Source organism: Aethalodelphis obliquidens, unplaced genomic scaffold, assembly GCF_003676395.1.
Source record: "Aethalodelphis obliquidens isolate GAN/ISIS:26980383/991018 unplaced genomic scaffold, ASM367639v1 scaffold34, whole genome shotgun sequence".
NCBI classification, from domain to species: Eukaryota; Metazoa; Chordata; class Mammalia; order Artiodactyla; family Delphinidae; genus Aethalodelphis; species Aethalodelphis obliquidens.
This window is the reverse complement of record NW_020837978.1, coordinates 7,429,812-7,456,124: the sequence shown is the minus strand read 5'-3', so window position 1 is coordinate 7,456,124 and position 26,313 is coordinate 7,429,812. Positions and strand designations below refer to the sequence as shown.

The 26,313-nt window shown below is 42.1% G+C and overlaps 1 long non-coding RNA gene across 1 annotated transcript; it reads right to left on the bottom strand.

Annotated features, from left to right (window-relative positions):
- Positions 1-13,770: 13,770 nt before the first annotated feature.
- LOC113631733 (uncharacterized) lies at positions 13,771-15,126 on the bottom strand. Its single transcript, XR_003437540.1, has 2 exons — positions 14,647-15,126; positions 13,771-14,024 (listed from the first exon to the last, which is right to left on the bottom strand). It is a non-coding gene; the product is annotated as an uncharacterized LOC113631733 (long non-coding RNA).
- Between the last annotated feature and the right edge of the window lie 11,187 nt (positions 15,127-26,313).

Genomic DNA, 26,313 nt, shown 5'->3' with positions numbered 1-26,313 from the left:
AGCCTTGTTTTAATGAAAAGCATCTGACATATTGAGATAGTTTCTACTCTGGGATTAAATTACTAAATGAAAACTCAGTAGACTGAGAAGGCAAAACAACAAAATTGGCTTTACCCTGAAACCATGTAGGCTGTTACTCATGTGATATGTTTAGAATGTGTATGGATGATGGGAAAACTTCCTGCCTATAACTATTGGCTTCACTAATTCGCTCGAGGTGCCTGAAACTTATTCACTGATGTCTTTTTCCTTTGCTTAAGCACTATCCTCTTCTGGTGGTGGTGCTGGATCTGTTCTTAAAGGGCTACGTTAGTATGATATTCCATTTGTTAAGACTCCTGGTTGCAAGTGACAGGAAGCCTAGTCCAAACTATCTTAATCAAAACCCTGGACCACTGGAACCAGGTGCTAAAATGATGTCAAGAGGACACATCCCTCCCTTTCTTGAATCTGTCTCTCTTCTCCTTTCATTCAGGCAGACTTATCCCCAAATGGTGGAAAGGTGATCATCTCAGCAGCCGTAGTAGAAGGACAGCGGTGCTTTCCTTCTCCAACAGTAGCTCTTGGTGAAGTCCTGGTGGGACATGCTGGTCTGGCTGACTTGGCCACGTGCCCATTCCTCAGCCAGTCACTGAGGCCCACGGATACAATGTGCTGCTAGGGTGCTAAGTCACACGTCAATCCTGGATTCTGGGGGGTAGTGTCAACTCCATCTGAACCACAGGCAGAGAGTGAGAAAGGGATGGGGCACTAGAGAAAAGCAGGGATGTTATTGGACAAAGGGATACAGGACAGCAAAATAACAGGTACCGCTGCAGTTGCTAATGTTGTGTTCTCGGAGGGACAGAGGTCTCGAAGCAGGATCTTATTTCCCTGCCCAGGGATTGAACCTAGCTGTTAGCCCACCAGGGACTAGAGGCTAGAAGCAAAATTCCCTGGTCCTTACCCCGTTTGAAAGTGAAAAATATTTCAGGGAGGCAAAAACAGGGACAAAGTTTGTTATTAGAGACACAGCACAACGTATGGGAGAACACACAGAGAAACGGCTTATTTATTTAAGTCAGAAGCAAGGCAGAAATACACACCCAGAGAGAAGCGCAGGCGTCCTGAATGAGGAGCGCAGTAAAGAGGGGATTTAAATCACTTATATAAGGCAGTCCTTCCGGGCCTTTGTTTACATTGGGCCAATCATCTGGTTTCTTTTTTCACACCTGACGGGTCCCAGGACCCTCCCCAACATGCATGCACAACTTTTTGCTAAGATGGATCCCACCGCAGAGGCCTATGGGTGCATGTCCACACTTATTATGGGGTGGCGCCCCCTCCCTTTTTGAGCCCCGAGGAGCCTTCCTAGCTTTGTCCTTGGAGTGTCTGGGTGAGAACAAAGCTTCAATTTTACTTCACTTGACAAACACCAGCTGTCCAGCCCAGGGGCCCATCTATCTCCTACCTCAGTTTGAGTACCAATGCAAACGTGCCTGATGGGCTGTCCTTCCTGGATGGGGCAGACCAGGAGCCTGGAGAGCAGTGGGGACCTGGAAAGGCATGAGAGAGGGGAGCTGCAGTCACACACAGTCACAATTTTGCCTCAGGCCACTTCCAGCCCTGCTGAGTCTCTGGGAGTTACTACAACCATGGGGAAAGAATGCCCATAAACGTCAGGTGTAGGATGAAAAATTACCAAGCAAATGGAGAACACTTTACAGACTCTGTCAGCTGCTCAACGAGCCACAACAATTTTCTTAATGAATTAAAACTTTTTCTTGGTTATTTTTGCATTTTTGCTATCGGTCAGTTATACAAGCTATCCGTTCGTATAACCTGTTCTTGTTTCAGGTGTAGTTTTGTACTAAAAAGGACATTAATTTATTCTGCTGAAGGTTAGTGATGGATTGATTGCTTCATTGTTTGCTCTTACCCCGTGGAAATCAAGGGAATTTTGTTTCTTAAGTAATTGTTTCCTTATTTCATCACCTTTTTGTTTGTTTGTTTTCAGTGTGCCAACAGTTTTGGTAGAACAGAATGTCACATGGCTGGATTTGGTGTGCTTGCTATATTGTTTATGTTTGTAGATCAAGAACACCAAGCATACCAGTTCCCCCACCTGTCACCAGAGAAATCTTTCCATCCCCCAAGTCCACAGACACAGAGTCCTGGGGAGCTTGCAGCTGAGCAGGGAGGTAGGAGAGTGTGAACGTGTCTTGTATGAGAGCCATCGCCAGGAATCTTGCCACTGTTTTCCTAGCTGAGGAAAGATTCCATTAGGGTTTGGCTGAATGGGAAACCCTCAATTGTCATCACCAAACTGCAGACTCTGACAGTTGGGTTCTCAAGACTAATAATATCCCTTGAGCTGCGTGAGGTGAGTTTCCCCTCCAGCCCCCAAGTGAACCTTGCCTTCTGGCTGGGGATGTGTCGGCCAATGGCCAGGCTTCTTCCTGGAATAACTGCCTTTCACCCAAAGATGAAGCTCTGGAGCTCTCGATGGGAGTGTTGCTCTGACTTGTAAAGCCAACAGCCATTTACTGACCTCTGTGCTGTCCAGTACAGAAGCCAGTATCCTCACGTGGCTGATGGACCCTTGAAATGTGGTTAGGCTGAACTGAGATTGCAGCAAGTGTACAGTACACACCAGATTTTGAAGACTTAGTAAGCTATGGATGGAATGGTGTCCTCCCACCCCCAAATTCACATGTTGAAGTCCTAACTGCAAATGGGATTGCATTTGGAGTAAGGAAGTAATTAAGGTTAAATGAGGTCACAGGGTGGAAGCCTGATGACCAGGAAGCTTGCTTTCTCACTTGGCCGTGAGAGGACTCAGTGAGGTGGCCGTCTGCAAGCCAGGGAGGGGGCTCTCACCAGAACCCTCCCATGCTGCACCCTCATCTTGGACTTCAAGCCTCCAGAACTATGAGAAATTAACTTCTGTTGTTTAAGCCACCCAGTCTGTGGCATTTTGTTATGGCAGCCTGAGCAGACTAATACGTTGTGTGAAAAGATAATGTAAACTAATTAATATTTTATATTGATTATTTATTGAGATAATACCTTCGATATATTGGGTTAAATAAAATGTATTATTAAAATTAATTTTATCTATTTCACTCTCCTCTTTAAAAAAAGTGGCTCCTGGGAAAGTTAAAATTACGTATGTGGCTTGCATAATGTTTCTACAGGACAGTGATCGTCTAGACCCTTGGGTTATTATTATTAAATTGTCTTAAATTTCCCAATCAGTGACTGTTCAGTCCCTATTCGTGAGGAATCTCTAAACTGTTCTCTGGCTTATGTCATTTTCTGTTTCTTTTTTCTTTAGTATCCAGAAGATTAAAACCAAACAAGATAAAATGAAACAAACACCTAAAAACCAAGACGACACGAGCAAAACAAAACCTGCTGTTCTTCTCTGGCTTATGTAATTTTTTGATTAAAGAGATTTTTCTCTCCTCCTGATCTCTCTTCTGCCTTATTTCTTGGTCGTTGAAGCCAACATTTAGGAATCAGCTTTAATGTTGGTGGTGTAGAATGACAGGTCCCCCGGGGAAAATCAATCCAAAGAAAGTTGGGGAAGTTTCTGCACTCTCAGCCCCGAGCCTTTGGTGGTGGTCAGGGTGGTTATAACCATATAATGAGATGGTAATAAAAACGGGGTACAGAGTCTCCTGTTTTTTGTTTTTTTTTTCAGTGAGCCAGAGCCCCTTTCAGCTGTAGACAGGACCGTGCTGTCGGGCCTCGCTGGCTGGGAGAAGGGAAGGTTCTGCTGAGCTGTGTTGAATGCATCCTTGGCAACACCAAATGGGTATCTGAATAGGTCCAGGAAATTGGAGACTCGTAGCTCATGTCACCTGGAGCAGGGGAAATGTTTTGCCAACGGCAGAGCTGAGCGCAAAATGTTCTGGGTTAATCCATATGCTTTGGGCAAGCCTCCACTTGCGAAGGAAGCTTCTGGTGGCAGATTTATAATTGGAATTCATGGTCTCCACTAGCAAGGGCATCACAGTTTATTCCAAAATACAATCTCCTTAGCACAGCCCTCGATTCTCTTGAATTTTATCTTTGGCAACAAATACTGCCAGGCATTTACCTTGAACTAACAGACTCGCTTAGTTGATTTTTGAAATATTTCTGCCAAGTAGTCAAAGCTGAATAGCCAAAGTGAGCCTGTCAGTCATTCTTCTAAGTAAAAATAGCGTTCCGTGAAGACAGCCACTATTTCAGCTTGTAACTCAGATGACAGCACAAGTGCTTTTCCTCAAGACGTGCAGCAGGAGTACTTTATGAGCACCTCCCATTTTATCAAACAGAATATTTTAAAAATGTGTGTGCAGGAGTTCAGATGTAAGTTCGTTCTTATTGCTTCATCAAGGCCATTAAGTAAAACTAGCTTTTTTTATTTTTTCCTGTGAGTCGGGGGTAGGAAGAAACCGATGATTGCTAGTTCAGTTCGGTGCTATTCCTGGGTCTGTGCTAGATGGTCAACAGTTTTACCCACAATTTTTGCACCATCGGTGCAAATGTCAACAAGTGAAATGGGAAAACAACATCTTTTATTAGGAAAGTGGTTTTGAACCCCAATACTCCCTGAAGAAGCTTCAGGGACTCGCTGGGGTCCATAGATGACACTTTGAGAAGGGTTTCCTCTAAAGTGCATTATAAATGGAAGGTACTGTAATTCTCCTTCTGAAAATTAAAAATCTTTTTTTTTGGTAAGTCATTATTGGAAATGCTGAACTTAACTCCAGACCACCTGTTTGGAAATGTTGTCTAGGGAATGAATGCATCTGTCGAAAGACTAGACTCAGATGTTGTCATGGTATTTGTTAATTTATATTTAGAGTTTTGTGCTCTGCGGTGATTGCCACAGCTTCCCAAGGATACTTGGACAGAGTGGGTCTCTCTTCCTTCTGGTTATGACGTAGGGACCAGGTTACTCTTCAGGATCCCTAGTTGATGGAAAGTTCTTCTTCTATTCATGGCAAATCTACTAGGCCCTTGTAGTCTTGAAATCTCAACTAACTCGTATGACGTAAGGCATCAGCAGGTGTTCTGGCCGCGCTTATGGACCCCTGGTTATTTGAAGTTCCAGCCCAAAGTAAGGGGTTCACTTGGTACAACCGCCTCATTGAGATTGGAGCTTGGACCCTGTAGAGACCTGAGGAAAAGAGGGAAAGGCCATACAAGATGCCAGGAATAGCACAGTTATCTAATATTTTAAAAAAATTAAAATACAAATGGATGACAGGTTGTTTTGAAAACTCTCTCAATAGAAATCCTAATACATGTTCAAAGTAGTTGCCTGCATTATATTTTAGGATAAAGGAGTGAGCAAAAATGGAAATTCTTTCTGTATCTCTATGGCACCTGGATTTGTACATTGCCCTGCATATTGAAGGTAATGAAATGAAGGGTCTAGATTCAGTCCTGATAAACACATATGGGCATAACTATGGCTATTAAGAAGTTTCAGTCGCTCTTTTGCTGTTATGTTGTACAAAATATATTTCTCCTGGCGTAACAATGCTTTTGTTCTTTGGGATTAGGTTTTTTTAAGGTCAGACCTCTGCCTTATTTAGCCACCAGGGATGTAGATATGTCTCAGACTCTTTAAGATAAATCTTTTAGGTGTCCTTAAAATGATTTTTAGCTTAGTATGTCCTTGGGGAGATTGCCTTTAAGTTTAGATTTTAAATAAGAAAACAGGCATAATACGTACTATGGGCACAGATGTGCACTATAAGTAGGAAGATTATTTAAGTCTAGAGATTGGACCAAATCTAAAATCTCACCTTCCAGAAATCATTTTCATCTTTTAAATTTATTTTGGTCACCCTAAAAAGAAGCACACGATCCTTAGCTTTGTTTTGCCTTTTATCAGACTATAGACCTTCTGAATTTTATACCATACTTAATTCTGTTTCTATTCCACACCAGTTTTCCTGGGTATGATTAGACCATATTATTTTCATTCACCCAATTAAAAATTTAAACAGAGTAGATGGATATTAAGGAGGAAGTTTTAACATCATCTTTGCTGGTCTCTTTTTGTTTGTTTCTTTCTATACACTACCAAACCTGCATTTGCATGTGCAAATTAAGTAACAACTGCAAACACACAAATGGAGAATTTCCATGTTTTCCTGCTCCTAGACCCTTGGGAAAGCACCACATGTACACCAAAAACAACTTATAAAGAGCTTTTTGGCCCATGGTGTCTGACTTAGCCAATGGAGTTTAGCACCATCCAATTTTTTACTTCAGTTGCTCCATATATATGGACTTCTGAGTCACGCTTCTAGGGTTTACGCTCAGACTGCCATGATGCTACCTCCCAATCTTCCCCCAGTCTAGTTACCAAACTGTTTAACTGTTTAACTGGAAGTCCTTTGAGGGCGGCATTAGTAGGATCCTTTTCAGATGAATTTATGAGTCGTAGCTCGAAGTAACGTTTTAGAGTAACAGCCAGGATCACTAAAAGGAACTTCTGATAAAGTCGAATTACCTGTACAGACAATAAAATAAGGAACTGATTATACCAGTTTTTCGAAAGAATTACTTCATGATTGTAAGAAAGATATTGACTTCTGGTAATAGTTTTATTATCTGTAAACTGAGAGCTTTGTTGCGTAAGGTAAATCCTCGATCTCATACATTCATAGACGTTATGGAACACAATTATATTTATTTATTTATGTATCTACTTTTTAAACATTTATTTATTTATTTATTTTTGGCTGTGTTGGGTCTTCATTTCTGTGCGAGGACTTTCTCTAGTTGTGGCAAGCGGGGGCCCCTCTTCATCGCGGTGCGCGGGCCTCTCACTGTCGCGGCCTCTCTTGTTGCGGAGCACAGGCTCCAGACGCGCAGGCTCAGTTATATTTATTTTTTTATCATCACCATTCTGTTGCCTTTGGCTTTGAGTGGTATGGTTTTTGTCCATATGATATGAAATTAATCATCCAATTTGGGCAAGTGAACTTAGTGGTTTAAATCAGTTATTTGATGGACTTAAATGGTTATACGATAAAATTGTCTAGTCAGTTTGGCCAATAATATGAGTTTAGCAATTTCAGAGAAAATTGCCATAGTATTTCTCAGTGGACTAATTCAAGGCTCTCAACCCCTTTGGGGCTATGTTGATGCTGTTTGTGATATTTCTCACATATTAAAGCTTTTAGTTTAATAAGGTGAGACTGATGAGTGGACCTTCTGAACGGGAAACTGGGGAAGAGACTACCCTTCTCTTTTCCTGCTGGAAAATATGACAAATTAGAGGGGAAATGGAGCATTTATAATTGACTGAAAATGCATCTGGTAAGACTTCAAAGGCATAAGAAGGTCCACAGCTCCTAACTTGGAGTTCCTGGACAAGACCTTCCATTTCTAAGAAAGAGAGCTTGGACCCTTTCCAAACCACGCAATTTCTTCTTGATCCAGTGCTCTATAAATGCAAAATAGAGACCAAACTTGAAAATCACCTGTGCAGACAAAACCATTTAAACCACGTAAGCAATACTAAGTTTAGCTTTTTTCATGAACGTAAGTAAGATTGAATTTAGATTATTTCTTGTAAATCATAAAAGAAATTTGTCATCTTTCTAAAACGCAATGAGGTACCCACTTTTAACCAATCTCCTACCTTCTAGAAATCCCCATTTTAATAACCAATCATTGTGAAGGTTGAACAACTTCCTCATTTTCACTTTATGTGCCAGGCTGTAACCATTCCTCTGAGCTTCATGATCAGTTTTGAATCTGAAAGCTCTCAGTTTGCAAACTGTCCTTATAGGCATGACAAACTCCTACTAAATACTCTTCTACTGATCTGGTTTTAATCTGTACTGTTTCTGGAATTTTGACAGAAGGAAATGTAGTAGGAAAACCCAGGGAGGAGGACTTGTGGTTGGAGTTAAGATGAGTAACTGGAATAGTTGGAGGTAAGAATGGAAATGCAGTGACAGCTGAACTGTAGAGGCTCTTGAATGAAATGCTAAAGACTGGCAATATCTGTTTGGTCACCAGACAAAGAAGAGCCACTGCAAGTGTGAGCAAGAGAATGCTCTGAACTGAGCTGCCCTTGGGGATAATTCCTGTAGCAGCAGCCTGTTGAGGGGCTCGGAGGAGCAACAACAGGAACTGAGAACAGAGCGGAAGGTCCCGAACACGATCACATGGGAGGTGATGAGCGCTTGGATTCAGGCTGTGGTCCCAATACAGGGAGGAGGTGATGGCTGCTAGAGATGTGGTCTAACTGGAGTGAAAAGGGGCGGTGGTTATTCAGAGGAAGGTCAGAGGAGGCATCGATGAGAACCTTGAGGATTTTTTAAATTTTAATTTTCTTATTTTATTTATTTATTTTTGAGAACCTTGGGTGTTTAATCGGGGTCACCGACAGGATAGTAATGCCATTCACAGAGATGCGCAGGTGAGAGGCAGATTTGGGGCTGGTGGATGGCTGGGCAAGGGAAACTACGGCTACTGTCATGGGAATGTTGGGTTTGTGATGTTGGTGGAACATTTAGCAGAGAGTTAGATTATACAGTGAGAGTGGCCTGGGGAATATGGATTTGGGTTTTCTCAGAGGAGAGTTGAAGCGGAAACTGAAGTGAGGGAGTGTAAGAGATTGGCAAGTGACTGAGGATGTGTTGTGTGGCCACTGTTTAGTCCAGGAGATGGGTAAGGATCAACGCCCTAAGCACTGTACTACAACGTATAGAGGTCATGGCTATAGTAACACAAGAACGATAACAGCTAGTCTGCCAGGGAAAGCCAGGCGCATCTGTAGCTGGGCTTTAAAGCCAAGAAGTTTGTCAGGCTTCCCAGGGAAAGAAGAGCATTGCAGGCAGAAGAAAGGCATGTCTGAAGGCACAGGTGGAAAGTGGTGGTGGTTTGATTTGTTGGGGGACAGGGTGGTGGTAGGAGAGAGAGAGGAGATAGATACTGCACAACACCCCAAGTTTTTTAGACAGAGGAAGAGAACCCAGAGTGGAGGACAGAGAGGGAGAGGCAAAAGGAAAGCCAACCAAACTTGTGAGGTCTTGAAAGACATAGTCAATAGTGACTCACCTGGCTGGAGGTGGAGGTGGGCTGCAGGACCCTGGACTGCTTTCCTCAGCCCTCTGCCTCCTGTCCTTCTTTTATAAAACGGGCTTTGCACTAGGCCATTTCTGAAGCCCTTTCCCACTGAGGTTCCGAGGGCCTCTCCAACTTTGAAAAGCTTTATTTTCTTTTCAGGTCACATGGAATAATTTCGTGTTCTAGTAATTGGAGTCTAATTGGAAGCCTCGTGACCTGGAAGAGGTAACACACTTCCTTACAGGGTCCCTCTTGCTCTCAGGGCATAGTTCATGCACTGGAAGCACTTCCTCATTAGCTCTCCCCAGGGGCTTCCATCCAGCAGCCAGTTACTGCTTGGGGTGGGAGGGATATACAAATATTTATAAAGGTCACATTGGAAAATTTTCTAAAACAATTGAACTGCAAAACATGTGTTTAATATTTCTAGTGCTTGGAATGGAAAAGATACTTTTAATCACCCTCCTTCTCCCTGGAGTGTAACCACCTCCCATATCCCTTGGAGAACTTCTTCCCAACAGCAGAAAAGAGCGAGACATTGCTCTCTCGAGGGGGCTTTGTACCTCTCATTCCTTGTGATTTAGGTGAAGGCTTGATTGGAGTGCATGTTTTCTGATCCTAGTAATCTTAAATAAATAATCCAAGCCCAAGGCATTAATAAAAGCAGTAATTCTGTCAAGCATCCTTGCTAACTTCCTAAACTTCTGAGGGTCCAGAGCTGGTGATTTATGAATGCTGCTAGAATCTGAGCTGTACTGTTTTTTAGGGGATTCGTTGGGAGGTATACTTTTAAAGGTAATTACCATGTGTCAGAAAGATGCCTCAGCCCCCTTGACACTGTGTGCTCAATTTTATTTAGAGGTCAGATGGCAGGAGAATTATATGTGAAGGGGTATCCTTTCAACATTTACAAGTAGAAAGTAAATGTAACAAGCTAAGCTTAATTCTGAGTGGATGCGATAGTCAATTAACTCTGTGTGTACCTCGCTGTCTCAGGTCAGTCGAGCTCTACAGACATTTATGGTGCTCCTACCACATCCCAGTGGAAGATAGACACACACGTGTCTCTGGGTCCGGCATGGTCCAGTGCTGGAGTGTTATACCAAGGTTCCATGGAATGTGAAGGAAGCGCACCTAACCCAGCCTGGGAGGTGATAGAGGGAGGGGATGGAGGGCAGGAATGTCTTCTCCGAGGAGGTCTTGCCTGAGCTGGATCTTAAATAATCACCTGGGGACTTCCTTGGTGGTCCAGTGGTTAAGAATCCGCCTTCCAATGCAGGGGACGTGAGTTCGATCCCTGGTGGGGGAACTAAGATCCCACGTGCCGGGGATACTAAGCCCATGCGCTCTAGAGCCCGTGTGCCACAACTTGAGAGCCTGCCCACCAAAACGAAATATCCCGCGTGCCGCAACTAAGATTTGATGCACCCGAATAAATAAATAAAAAATCAACTGGATTTACCCAGGTAAAACATGAAAAGGGGGACAGTTACAGCTGTTAAAGCTGAGAAGGTGAGAGAAACAGTCAGCTTGGTAGTCTGATGGCACTGGGTAGTCTTTCCCTACTAGTAAATTTGCCCCAAATCTGCTGCTCCCTTGGATGGATCTGGAATCTTGAAAACTATGTGAATATCAGTCCCATGTCACCCCCAGTTAGACTTCTACTGAGCATGGTCAGGTTGTGTCACTGCTTTCTACCTAGATTCCCTGGCTCCCGGCTCCCACCCTGGTTCTGGAAACGGAACTTGGATCTTCACCCCTTGCCTAGGCCAGTGGGTTATTCTCCCTCTGGAATAGTCCCAGGTTCCAATATCCATCCCATCAGCTAAGATGAATCTCCCTGGTTCATGACCCAGACACTCAAACAATGTTAAGGAAATCTTACTGTGGGCCTCTCCCCACCAACTACGACCAGATAGCTTGGCTCCTTATAGATTAAGCCACCAGCTCATGCTTGATCTTGCTACAGCTCTTGAATTTGGTGACTTGGACGATAGCGTCTCTTCCTTCCCCTCTGCCCTGGTTACTTTTCCTCGCTGCAGCCAGCCTCAGCGGCTTTCTTTCAGCTCTAAACCTCCCACTACCTGTCAGCTGAAGGTGAGCTGGTTAGCGAGCCAGACGAGGCTGAGGCTCTCTAGAACTGGCAAAAGTCCATTTTCAGATGTCCAGACACTCCCTTGCCTTATCTCTACCCCTAACTCAAAACTTAGGGGTTTTTTTGTTTTTGTTTTTTTGCGGTACACGGGCCTCTCACTGTTGTGGCCTCTCCCATTGCGGAGCACAGGCTCCGGACGCGCAGGCTCAGCAGCCATGGCTCACGGGCCCAGCCGCTCCGTGGCATGTGGGATCTTCCCGGACCGGGGCACGAACCCGTGTCCCCTGCATCGGCAGGCGGGCTCTCAACCACTGCGCCACCAGGAAAGCCCAAAACTTAGTTTTTAAGTCCAACTATGTGGCTGGCAATTTTAGAAGGAAGTATTCTCTAATGTGTGTTTGGAAGAATGATGAATGTTGCAGACAACATACTCATTCATGGGGAGTCACAATAGTTATTAACATATTGAAAGGCTCTGGAAAGTTCTGTGGTCTAGAAACTTGTTTAATTTGAGTTTGAGAATTTCTAAAACAAAAGTTTTTTTTTCCCCAAATAACATCTATCTAAATCCCCAGTCATCCAGCATTTAACGGAACACACTTAGAGAACATGGCTTGAAAGCATTACAGTTCTTTTCCAGTACTGTTAACCAGGGTGGTAACCTTCCAAGTGGAGGCATTTCCGAAGGACTGGAAATACTGGCATCTCAAATCGAGTTGTAGCAAATTCATGGCAGGCTTTGCTGGGACAGGGTCTGCAGAGACTGGAAGAGTTTAGCAGGCAGGTTGTTGGTGTCTGCACAGCACTGATTTCCCTTTCTTCTGATAACAGCCTCAAAATTTTCTTAGAAAATTAAATTTATAAGGCTGAAGTGTGCTCCCACCCCCAGCCAATTCATATGTTGAAATCCTAATTCTTAGTACCCCAGAATGTGACTATGTTTGCAGATAGGGCCTTTAAAGAGGTGATTAAGAGAATATGAGGTCAAATGGGTGGTGTCTTCATGAGAAGAGGAGATTAGGACACAGACACACACACAGAAGATCATATAAAAGAACTGGAAGGAGACGGCCATCTACAAGCCAAGGAGAGAGGTCTTAAAAGAAACCAACCCTCTGACTCCTTGGCCTTGAACTTCTCAGCCTCCAGAACTGTGAGAAATAAATTTCTGTTGTTTAAACCATCCAGTCTGTGGTACTTAGTTATGGCAGAGAACTACTACACAGGTGAAAGTGAGGCTGATCCCATTGCTTGGCTCCTCAGACACCCACACCCAGCAGATGAGAACAAAGTCTCATAATGGTCCACAGTGATTGGCTTTGGGCTGGTCACATGACCCAAAATAGGCCAATGAGATCCAGCCCCTATTTTCTTGTATCACTGGGAGAGAGGCATCCTATTTCTGTAGTTGTTGTTAAACTGGTAGGAGACTAGCTGGAAGCTGTCTTTAGTATGATTAGAGAGAGACCTGCCTGAGAATAGAGCCAAAGAAGGATAAATGAGCTGAGAGTAATAGAGAGGTTCCTGATAGAATCATTTGAGTGCCTAGACCTAGTCATACCTGAAGTTTTCTGGACTTCATACTCCCTGGATTTTACAGTTATGTATGCCGACGCATTCCCCTTTCTTTCTTTCTTTCTTTTTTTTTCTTTTTGCCTAAAACATTTTGAGTTGTAAAAGGATTCCAAATGATACATAAAAATAACGAGGTAGGGCTTCCCTGGTGGTGCAGTGGTTGAGAGTCCGCCTGCCGATGCAGGGGACACGGGTTCGTGCCCCGGTCCGGGAAGATCCCACATGCCGCGGAGCGACTGGGCCCATGAGTGTGCGCGTCCGGAGCCTGTGCTCTGCAACGGGAGAGGCCACAACAGTGAGAGGCCCGCGTACCGCAAAAAAAAAAAAACCGATGTAGCTTTTGAGAAAATGTCCATCAATGTTACTTTCATATTCTTGCTACACTTTCCTTTCCAAATGTCTCTTTAGCCTGTTCCTTTTGAATAGAATCTCCTCAGAAGTAATAATCTTTGTTCCATGAAATGTATGAGATTTTTTTCAGATGAAACCCCTGATGGATTCAGTTGTGAGATATCCTTCATAATCCATGTTACCGTGTCTGTGGGGGTCTGGGTGAGTCTGTATTGATGCCGCCAACTGTAATTTTCAGCCAGGCAACTTCACACATTGCCTCACATTTACAACAAATGTTTTAGAAATTGTTATGATGTCATGATTAATAAATTGAGTCATCACTGACAAAAGTCCTTTGTAAACAACTTTGTGATTTTCTCTAGTAACCAGACTCTTGGATAAACAATTTTCATGACTATATTCTAGGGCTCACTGTGTCTTTGGGGATATTTGAATGTAACCTGAAGACCCCCAAAGATAGAAAGCTTTAGGGCATAGGAATGGTCTTTCATCTGGTGTGAATTCCTGGATGGTGGCAGAGAGGAAGGTATCCGTGAACCCAAGGCCCCCCTTTCTGCCCTAAGAACTCACCTCCACCCAATGGGCACGTGGTTGGTTCTTGTGAGCACAGGTAGTGGATGAACCTCCGAGGACATATTTGGAAAATCCAGGAGAAATGAAAATTCATGCAAAAATTTTTTTGACTCTTTAAGCATCATTGTTTAGTGAACGTGGGCCAAAACCTTGTCACAGCAAGCTTCCTTTCGAAAGGGATGTTGTTTACTTTCCTCTTATCAGTCAGGAGACCTGGCAAGCCTTTCCCTTGGTGAGGTGTCCTGGCTCTTCCACGTGGCACTCAGCCAGAGTTCAGAAGTGGAGAGCTGCATCAATGCCACAGACCGAGGAGAGATGCCCACCATCTACATCTTGCGGGAAAAACAGAGAGTGGCTGGAGGGGAGGAAGGGAAACATGTTATTTTTTGTTTGATTGCTTTTCTTTTTTTTCCTCTAGTGGTTGTGCTTCTTTCTTAAAGATCTCCCCTATGACTTTTCATATTCTCAATTCTTTGCTGCCCTCAATGGTCATTTGGCTGTGGAAGATGCATTACCTAGATTTCTTGCCTTCTCACTATTAAGAAAGGATATGTAAGAATATGGACACCCCAGCACAGGAATTTGAGTGATTAACAAGATTCCAGGTATTATTTTAAAGCTTCATTTAATAAATAAGGAGTTGAGTGTAGTATGACGTGTAACATATAGAAAAAAAGTTTTAAGGCTCATCATTTGCTTTCTTTCTATGTCACATTAATTTAAAAAAATATGAGACGTGCAGCGATAATATGTCTTAAAATTGTCATCATGATACTGGGCTACTTTCTAGAAAATTTAAATAAAAAACTGTTTTTTGGGTTTTTTTTAAGCTCCATTTGTCTGTTTTTTTGTTCTGTACCCTTCACAAGACAGTAAAGGTCAGGTGTTTAAACACACAGGCTTTAGGTAGAGTTCCCTGAGCCAAGTCCCAGCTCTATCAGTTTTCCCACCTGTAAAATAAGGCTTAAAAATAATACCTCCCTCGTAGTGTGGTGCTGAGGATTGAATCAGAGTCGATGTAAAGTACACATTGCGGAGCCTGGCAGAGAACACCCACTGATAAACACTTGTTCTTCTCAATATTATTGTTATTATCCACAGTTCCTGGTACCTTGCGGGTACACAATAAATGTTGAGTTGATTAATTTTATTTAGCGTTCATTGTATTTGTATATTCGCCTTCTCACACACTAAACAGAAGTATGAAAGATGTCATTTTCATCCTGTTTAAAATCAAATATACTCTTTTCCTGTGAACCGCTGACGGCATAATGCTAAACAATCCCATGGCACGGTTAAAAAGCACAGTATTGAAATGAAGGAGGTAGAAGAAAAGTGCCAATTTGGGAAAGGATTCATATACATGGAAAAACAAAAGCACTGAGTTAAGAAAAAAAAAAGTTGAGGGACTTCACTGGTGGCACAGTGATTAAGAATCCGCCTGCCAATGCAGGGGACACAAGTTCGAGCCCTGGTCTGGGACGATCCCACATGCCGCGGAGCAACTGGGCCCTTGAGCCACAATTACTGAGCCTGCGCTCTAGAGCCCGCGAGCCACAACTACTGAGCCCACGTGCCTAGAAGCCGTGCTCCGCCACAAGAAAAGCCACCAGAATGAGAAGCCCGCACACCGCAGTGAAGAGTGGTCCCTGCTCGCCGCAACTAGAGAAAGCCCACATGCAGTGGCGAAGACCCGATGCAGCCAAACATAAATAAATAAAATAAATACATTAAAAAAGTTGAATCTTTTATAGAGAAATGTCCAGGTCATGCAGAGCCAGAAAACTTACTTCATACATTAGTTTTATAGAATTTTTGCAAAGTGTTAGAGCAAGTTAGCATCAGGATACACTGATTCTAAGAAAAACAAATTAATAAATTTAAAATCTTCAAGCACCTATATTCAAAGGCTGCTAGGCATTTTAATAGGAGATAAGTAAGAACCATTAATCACGGTTTCCACACGCTTTCTCACATTACCTTGGGCAACTGGGACCAGACTGAGGAATGGTACTGCGAAGAGGAAGCTGCTGATAATGGACAAAATAGTGATTTTATCGACACTTTCTACACTACATTTTGTCTACACTTCCACTGTCTCACAAGTAAGTACAAAATTGTACCTGTTGACAACTTAATTTTTTTCATCTTTTTGCCCTACCCTTAGGGACAGGTAATAAAATCAGTGAACTGTGCATTTCTTTTCTACTTGCTTGGCATAAATTATTGGTCACCTTGAGCGAGAGAAGCTGAGAGAAGCCCTCATGCGCATTGGCCTCGTTTATGCACTGACCATGTTTCAATCCATGTTTGGAGTCACAAAGTTTATTAAAAGAATCCTTGGTCTTTTCAGAGTCAGAGACTTCTCTGAGAATCTGATGAAATGATGAACCTCTCTCCTCAAAATACACAGATTCCATAAGATCTAGGAATGTCCATCTTGAGACCCTCCAGGGATGGTCCCTCACAGTCATCATGCTTATGTTGCAAAGCGGCGATAATCACGTGGAGAATGATTTAAAAAAAAAAAAAATGCCACCTAGGAACAAACTTGTAACCTCTCGTCAGTCTCAACTCTTATAACTCACTTTCCCCATCAAGCTTCGGACATATTCTTACATTAAAGTTACAAATCAGCTGGATTTGCTTCCTGGATTCAAAGACTATTCAGCCACATTTGTGGCAGAATTCCGTCTCCCCCATCCTCAGTAAGCTTTTAAAACAAAGCACCTTCCCTTACCAGAAAAAATATTAAATCTACTTCTTTAAATGCTGAAACCATGAAGTCAGTAACTTGGAGCAGCTCTCCCTCGCCATTCTTCTCATGGTTCATACCGATTACTGCACCTGCCCCTCTACCTTTCATAGTAGATTGAGTTCTATTTCCTTTCTCTATAATTGTCTGTTTTCAACAGAGGGTCAGAGTCAGATTTCCAGCCATGATTTGAGGACTCTTGTTCTACTATACTATCTAATTTAATTAACTTCTGCTGTAGTAAACCTCCTTTCTGAGTGAAATAATTGGATCTTAAGCACCTACTAGCTCTTTAATTTTGAGCACGTCACTGAACCTTTTTAGGACCCAGTTTTCCAATACATCAAATCTCTAAGGTTGCTTGAAGTCTAACATTCTATATTTAAAAAACACATATAGGTATGTGTGAGTGTGTTTATTGCCTAGACCTGGCAATTTTTCTAAGTGGCTGATAACCTCTGAGGAAACCCAAATGCTCAAACATACTTTTTTCTTTTCAGTACTTTTAAAAACATACAAAACCATTTTTATTCTTGCCCAAGTAGTCTTGTCACCCTATTAAAGCATCTAAAGGTCACTAGCAAATTACTCATTTGAAATAATGAGTCAGGAATATCAAGCTTTAAAATACAGGGCTTCCCTGGTGGCGCAGTGGTTGGGGGTCCGCCTGCCGATGCAGGGGACGTGGGTTCATGCCCCGGTCCGGGAAGATACCACATGCCGCGGAGCGGCTGGGCCTGTGGGCCATGGCCGCTGAGCCTGCGCTTCCGGAGCCTGTGCTCCGCAACAGGAGAGGCCACAACAGTGAGAGGCCCGCGTACAGCAAAAAAAAAAAAAAAAAAAAATTAAGAAATCGTGCTTTCTTCATATACATTAGTTTCAACCACATAAAAATTAGATGCAGTGCATGAGTAGTTATACTGAGATGACATTTAAGAGAGAATCTGAGTTTCTCTAGGCCACTAGATTCACCAGGATACTCCCAGCCCCTCACACTGCATGTGGCACATAGTAGGTGCTCAATGAATTTTTGCTGGGCAAACGAAAGGGTCTAATAATTGCTATAGGATGGCCATAAAGTCCAACAATTATTTCCGGGGTCAGGGGGGAAGGAATTAGGAATTGGAGGTGTGTTAGTGGGTGGAAGTCAGGGTGAGAAGATAGAAAAAAAAAAAAAGGTACTCCAAGAGGGGAAAAGATCATGAACCTGGAATTGTTTTTGATTGTCATAAAACTGATAAGAGATATGAAGAGACAGGGAGTGGACAGTGGAAACGTTGTGCTACATTTTTTTTTCCACAATAAGTAATTTTACTTATGGCAAAATACACAGTGCCTCACATCATCCACTGTTTAGATTAGTACCCTAAACTGGATTCTGAATGAGACAGTCCTTTGAGTGAATGGAAGCTTGTGTATTTATTTTTAAATATCCACAGAACCTCAAGCCTGAGGTGTTAACTGAAGCCACTGAGTAAACCCTATGATCTGAGCAAAATCATGATCTTGTATGTCTGTAAGTAGCATCTATTTTAGGATCTTCCTCATTTTAAAATCTCATTTTCTTTTTGAAATTTATTAATATTAATCTGCAGTTGAAAATTTTCAGCAAGGATGACTATATCAGTTAGGAATGTATTTGACGACAACTATTGAAAGACCTGGCTTAAAAAATACGAGCAGATGTCCAAAGGTAGATGGTTGCTGGCATTGACTAAGATGCTCTGTGATGACATTAGATGCACAGGTTTTTTACCTCCTTCCACCCTATCATCCTATGTTTGTTGGATGCCATCCTCATAGTTGCACAGTGGTTGCTGTAGCTCCAGTCATCACATCTACATTCAAGGAGGGAAGATGTGTGTGTGCGTGTGTGTGTGCACAGTGTGGGGGAAGGACGAGCCAACTACTTCTGTTCCCTCTAACAAATGCTAAAATTTTCCTAGCACGTGAGTGGACTTTCATGTATATCTCATTGGTCAATGGCTTTACAAGGCTATTTTAGATGTGAGAGTGGGTGAGAGAGTGAACATCTCACCTGAGGCTAGACACATCACTGCTCCAACAACATTTGGGTTCGGCTGACAAGGAAGCACCAGAGAATGCAAATAGATTGAGAAAACAATAATGTTTGCCACGGTCACAGTGATAGAAAGACAATGGGAACAGAAGAATAAAAGCATAAATAAATAACTACATTTCTCTTTTATTTGGTGTTTAAAGCTAGTCTTATTTCCTATAATTTCTTTGCGTAGGTGTTACTGCTTGCTTGCTTGACTCAGGAGAACATTTAGTAAAAAATGATATAAGTTATACTTAGTAGTTTAAATAACAATGAGCCAGATGTCCTGCGTTGCAATTTTTTTTGCATACATGAATTTTAAATTTTATGTGAAATCATTATTTAATGATTATATTAGAGTTGTACATAAATTTGCTAATTTGCACATATACAGTTTTGGAATGAAATTCCTGCTTTTTAATTAATGGCCAGAATTAAGGATATGGCAAGATTTTGTATGTAGAAGTGTTCAGGGGAAAATAAAATTTTTTGTCTACTGTACATAAGTCAAAGAAATGGGGGAAAAAGGCAGTAAGGGAAATGGAAATTGTTTAGATAGCATAGGATGAGAAGGAGAATGAAATTTAGACTGGTAACAGCAAAGACTGAGGTAGGAGAAGAAAGAACAGAAATATGAAATGAGTGTTGAAGTTCTCTTTGAATTAAACATCTTATAATGGAAAATTTCAAGCCTCTACTAAGGCAGAGGGAACACTGCAGTCAACCTGTACCTATTCATCACCCAGGTCCAACAACTATCAACACAGGTCAGTTTTGTTTCAGTTACGTGCAACCTCCACCTCCTGTATTATTTTGAAGCATTTCCCAGACATCGTATCATTTCATTAGTAAGTATCTAAGTAGTTCTTTTTAAATTAAAAAACAAACAAACAAACGAAACCTTTAAATATGTAGTTATCTTTGGATTTGGATAGACCAGAGTTCAAATTTTAGCTTGGGTACCAACAGCTGTGGGACCTTGGGCAAGTTCATTCATTCTCTCGATTCACATTTATTAAGCATCGCCTGGGAGCCCAGAAGCAGACAAATACATTAAATAATTTCAGATAGAGGTAGATGTAATGAAAGAAATAATAAAACAGGGCAATGGAACTGAGAATGACTGGGATCTGCTTCACACTGGGGAGCTGGAAGGGATAAACCCTTCTCCACTCCGTTCTGGCTTCTGGTGCTTGTGAAGTAGAATCTGACCTGTGTCTCGTATGGGTCTTGAGAGTTAGTTAATCTCTGAGGAAGTGTTTACCAAGGCCTGGCATGTGGCCAGCTCTCCATAAGTGAAAGACCTGGTGATCATGATCTTGATTCCCATCCTAGGGAGACCCCTTCCCAGGGAGGGCTGTGATGGTCTATCTTGCTTCATTCTCACTTAAGCTACATTGGGGTGTGCTGGGCTCATTGCCACGATTAGAGCTTGGTAAAAACTCTGTCACCTCTGATTCTTTTCTCTCACAAACCACCTTATTCTAGGACTTGGTGAATCTCTGGAGTTGCATCAGGAAAGCAAGGTTATCCTGGGCTGTCTCTCTTTCCTCCTCTTTGCCTCCCCAAATTTGTGGGAAGTAACTGGCTTATAAATTCACTCTATTTTTATGTAGAAAAGACTTGTTTTGTGCTAGAGCGAGTAGTTGAGAAGAGCTGCTTAAAATCTTATATTAAATTTATAAAAAAGCCTTCTGAGATTGAGTTTTACAGTTTCCAATGTGGCAGACATTTAATTCTAATGCAAACAAAGTGCTGCTGGGAGTCTATCAGAAAAATGAAACATTTTCAGGTTTTAGGAATGGCTACTTTTCTGGGATTTAATGATCTTTTTCATAAAATTTTAGCAGATCAACTTTTATTTATATTAAATGTAGGCTTTGATCCAAACTCCATGTAATGAAGCAACAAACAAGGGAAAAAAGTAGAATTCAGTACAGTCATTCACTTCCTTTAGGTGTGGGAAATGCAAGGCCAGTGAGCTGTGCTTACACAAATCCTGCCTGTGTATGACTGAGTAGATTTGAAGAACACAGGCTCTCACTCTGCAGGAATGATTAAACAGTTTCAGCCGTTCCTTGTTGCTTAATCCTAACCTGGAACAGTGAAAGGGCTGAGGAAGGGTGAGCTTTAGGACTAGTTTATGACCCCCTCACGCCCGCCCCATCGGGATTTACATGGAGGTTTCACCAGGACCTTTTGCCAGTCCCTACCAACTGGCTCTGGGGCCAATTCGCGCTGCTGGCCCGGTCCTGCACGGATGACTTCAGCCGGGGCTTTGCTGCTGCCTGGTTGCCTTTTCAGTCACTTGTCCTCCACTTCTTTTTTCTTCTGTATAATATCATTTATATGTAGAATCTGAAAAGTAATACAAACATTCATATATAGCAAAACAGACTGACAGATATAGAAAACAAACTAGTGATTAACAGTGGGGAAGGGGAGGGGGAGGGGCAGGATCTCCTCCCCTAATGGGATTAAGAGATGTAATCTAATATGTATAAAACAGATAATCAACAAGAATATATTTTATATAGCACAGGGAATTATAGCCATTATCTTATAACTTTTTTTTTTTTTTTGTCCTCCACTTCTTAGACCCGAGTCTCTGTGAGGGGCTGTTTTCAACCCCTCTCACAGAAATGATATGAAACCTCCATTTCCCCCAGGTACTTAGTCCCGGGAAAGTCCTTTACTCCCTCCCACCCTTTCAGAAGGCATCCTCTTCCTGGTGCAGGCAGAGCACGGCTGACCGGTGCCTTCCCTCACCTGGATCTTTCCCACTTTGTCTCTCACTCTCCACTCTGAATCTTTGCTCCCTTGAGGGATTGTGAGTAGTGGGCAGAGGAGGGTGGGTGACCATTCCCGGCCCTTTGAATGAAACATCTACAAGACAAACAGCCCTTTCTCTTACTAATGTTGACCAGCTCTTATAAAAACTCTGCTACATTATTATGCTAACAGAGCCTTAGCAAGACTGATAAGATTGTAGCCTTTTTAACCTAATTGGTAAATCTCCCGCCTTTAGGAAGAAGATGGGTAAATACCCACAAAAGAGGATGAGGGAAGGAGAACACCCCATCCAGATGCAAAATTCTGGGAATAAGTATTTATAGGTAATCTGCTGTTGATTTACTACAGGGTATTTGTTCCTTCTACAGGAATGGCTTCCATTATAAACCATGCTTTTAATAATCCTGGCCCTTGGATTTTAATGATCTTGTGATCACTTTCAATTTGGAAAAGTCTGGCTCTGCCTGACCCTTTCACTAATTACACGATTCTAGTTGAAATAAAAGGAAGCTTCCTAAGGCTAGAAGGACTAGAGACAAAGGCAGGGTTGGTGCCGGGAGTGGTAATTACATCAACCTGCAGGTACCTGGGGAAGAAGGAGCACACACCTTTCCCCTGGGTCAGGGTGGCACAGGACTGAAATCAGTACCAGGAAAGAATAAACCCAAATTTATATGAAAAGGCAGAAGAAGCTCCTTTATTATAGCCCAACAGTTATGACAAATGAAGACACATCCAAGAACAGATAATGAAAAATTTTGAATTATTGCCATTGTTTCTCATATTCCTGAGACTCTTGAATTAATATAGCAAACCAGGCTGAAGATGAAAAGCCAGAAGCTTTATCAAATACGTTATGTCTGGCAGAATGTCTACACTGAACTAACGCAAAGTCCTGGTAGTAGTTTGGGTTTTGTGCAAGAAGCGGCATGGATTTTTCTGGGAGGTATTGATTTACTTACTTTTCATTCAAAGCCCAGCTGACTGACTATGATGGTTTTATACGTTTCCCATTGGAGTATCATGTTTATTTCTTCCTGAATTCTGACCTTATCTACTTTCTAGAGGAGCCAGCATGTTCTTTTCCATAGGTATCAAGAATACTGATCCAAGGGGGAAAATGAATTTAAGGCCAACCCTTCAGTAAGAGAGTGCATAGAAAGTAGCATTAAGTGTTAACTTATGTAAAAAACTCACTTTGTGCAACAGTTAGACATGAAGAAATGCTTTAACATATATTTAATTTGTTTCAAAGGCCAGCTTTAATTCCAGATTTATCCTGTGTTTTCATTGTTTTACAAATAAGAATGCTATTTTCTTTCCCATCTGACCCTCACTGTACATGCAAGTCACCACAATAATGTGAAGAGCTATTTACATATTTTATGTGGCGAAATACTAAAAAAAATATGGAACTATACATTTGTTGGAGGATTTAGGATTTTAACCTAGTAGATAAGGAACTATTTCCTGATTTTGAAAAAAAATTTCCTTCCAGCTATGTTTTTATATATTGATACATGGAATATATAACTTAATATTTCTGCATTTTTAGATGTCCTCATATTCATGCTTGTATGTTTATACAGAGATAGTAAAATAGAATTTGTTTATAATTATCTCATTTCTAACTACTGTTGATAGTTCCTTATAGGAAAGTTAATTATTAACAAAAAACATAAAATATAAAAAGCGTGTAATCACTTCATGTCTTTGAGATAAAGTTAAGGCTATGGCAGAGTTTTCCAAGACTATCTACTGAGTGGAGTAGAGAAAAACAAAAGGGCACAATAACTGGTTTAATGAAATTTCCTTCCTTGTACCCAGTATTTTTTTTGTGGTATGCGGGCCTCTCACTGTTGTGGGCTCTCCCGTTGCAGAGCACAGGCTCCAGGCGCGCAGGCTCAGCGGCCATGGATCACGGGCCTAGCTGCTCCGCGGCATGTGGGATCTTCCCGGACCAGGGCACGAACCCGTGTCCCCTGCATTGGCAGGCGGACTCTCAACCACTGCACCACCAGGGAAGTCCTGTATCCAGTATTAAGGTGATATACAATAGGTTAATTCAGCATACATGGGAACTTATGGTTCTTAAATATAGAAATTGTTCCATTGTTAATTTCCCCAAGGAGACTTCTGCAGTAAATGCCATGAAATGTGTATTAAAAATAATACATAAAAGAGGTCTAGGGCTTCCCTGGTGGCGCAGTGGTTGAGAGTCCGCCTGCCGATGCAGGGGACAGGGGTTCGTGCCCCGATCCGGGAAGATCCCACATGCCGCGGAGCGGCTGGGCCCGTGAGCCATGGCCGCTGAGCCTGCGCGTCCGGAGCCTGTGCTCCGCAATGGGAGAGGCCACAACAGTGAGAGGCCCATGTATCACAGAAAAAAAAAAAAAAAAAGGTCTAACCTTTAATAAGTCCTCTCATGCAATGACATATCCAAAGACCTTTAGTCCCTATTGCTATACTATTGGACTTGCCAAACAAACCAAACTTAAAATCTTATTAAATTGAAATGAAATTGCAATCTCAAAAATGAGAATCTATTTTTCCCCCTTTTCTTTCCTTCCTTCCCCACACTTAACCTGAAATGTCCCCCTTATTTTCCTGATAGCATTTCATCTAAATACACAGCATCATACCTTTAATTTTAACATTCACTATTTCTCTCATAGTCTGACATGGAAATAATAATATATTAGTTTTGGGGAGATTGGTTCAAGATGGTGGAGTAGAAGGACGTGAGCTCACTCTCTCTTTCGAGAGCACCAGAATCACAACTAACTGCTGAACAATCATCAGCAGGAAGACACTGGAACTCACCAAAAAAAAACATCCCACATCCAAATACAAAGGAGAAGCCGCAATGAGACGGCAAGAGGGGTGCAATCATAATAAAATCAAATCCCATAACTGCTGGGTGGGTGACTCAAACTGGAGAACACTTATATCACAGAAGTCCACCCACTGGAGTGAAGGTTCTGAGCCCCACGTCAGGCTTCCCAACCTGGAGGTCTGGCAATGGGAGGAGGAATTCCTAGAGAATCAGACTTTGAAGGCTAGTAGGATTTGATTGCAGGACTTCGACAGGACTGGGGGAAACAGAGACTCCACTCTTGGAGGGCACACACAAAGTAGTGTGCATGTTGGGACCCAGGGGAAAGAGCAGTGACCCCATAGGAGACTGAACCAGACCTACTTGCTAGTGTTGGAGGGTCTCCTGCAGAGGTGGGGGGTGGCTGTGTCTCACCATGAGGACAAGGACACTGGCAACAGAAGTTCTGGGAAGTACCCCTTGGTGTGAGTCCTCCCAGAGTCTGCCATTAGCCCCATCAAAGAGCTGGGTAGGCTCCAGTGCTAGGTTGCCTCAGGCCAAACAACCAGCAGGGAGGGAACCCTGCCCCACCCATCAGCAGACAAGTGGATTAAAGTTTTACTGAGCTCTGCCCACCAGAGCAACACCCAGTTCTACCCACCACGAGTCCTCCCATCAGGAAGCTTGCACAAGCCTCTTAGATAGCCTCATCCACCAGAGAGCAGACAGCAGAAGCAAGAAGAACTACAATTCTACAGGCTGTGGAACAAAAACCACATTCACAGAAATATAGACAAAATGAAAAGGCAGAGGACTTTGTACCAGATGCAGGAACAAGATAAAACTCCAGAAAAACAACTAAATGAAGTGGAGATAGGCAACCTTCCAGAAAAAGAATTCAGAATAATGATAGTGAAGATGATCCAGGACCTCGGAAAAAGAATGGAGGCAAAGATCAAGAAGGTGCAAGAAATGTTTAACAACGACGTAGAAGAATTAAAGAACAAACACCTAGAAGCATTAAAGAACAAACAAACAGAGATGGACAATACAATAACTGAAATGAAAAATACACTAGAAGGAATCAATAGCAGAATAACTGAAGCAGAAGAACAGATAAGTGACCTGGAAGACAGAATGGTGGAATTCACTGTCGTGGAACAGAATAAAGAAAAAAGAATGGAAAGAAATGAAGACAGCCTAAGAGACCTCTGGGACAACATTAAATGCAACAACATTCACATTACAGGGGTCCCAGAAGGAGAAGAGAGAGAAAGGACCCGAGAAAATATTTGAAGAGATTATAGTCAAAAACTTCCCTAACATGGGAAAGGAAATACCCACCCAAGTCCAGGAAGCACAGAGAGTCCCAGGCAGGAAAAACCCAAGGAGAAACATGCCAAGACACAGTAACCAAATTGACAAAAATTAAAGAAAAAGAAAAATTATTGAAATCAACAAGGGAAAAATGACAAATAACATACAAAGGAACTCCCATAAGGTTAACAGCTGATTTCTCAGCAGAAACTCTACAAGCCAGAAGGGAGTGGCATGATATACTTAAAGTGATGAAAGGGAAGAACCTAACACCAAGATTCCTCTACCCAGCAAGGATTTCATTCAGATTCCATGGAGAAATCTAAAGCTTTACAGACAAGCAAAACAAAAGCTAAGAGAATTCAGCACCACCAAACCAGCTCTACAACAAATGCTAATGGAACTTCTCTAAGTGGGAAACACAAGAGAAGAAAAGGACCTACAAAAACAAACCCATAACAATTAAGAAAATGGTAATAGGAACATACATATTGATAATTACCTTAAATGTGAATGGATTAAATGCTCCAACCAAAAGACACAGGCTCGCTGAATGGATACAAAAAGAAGACCCATATATATGCTGTCTACAAGAGACCTACTTCAGACCTAGGGGCACATACAGACTGAAAGTGAGGGGATGGAAAAAGACATTCCGTGCAAATGGAAATCATAAGAAAGCTGGAGTAGCAACACTCATCATATAAAATGGACTTTAAAATAAAGAATGTTACAAGAGACAAGGAAGGACAGTACATAATGATCAAGGGATCAACCCAAGAAGAAAATATAACAATTATAAATCTTTATGCACCCAACATCAGAACACCTCAATACATAAGGCAACTGCTAACAGCTATAAAAGAGGAAATTGACAGTAACACAATAATAGTGGGGGACTT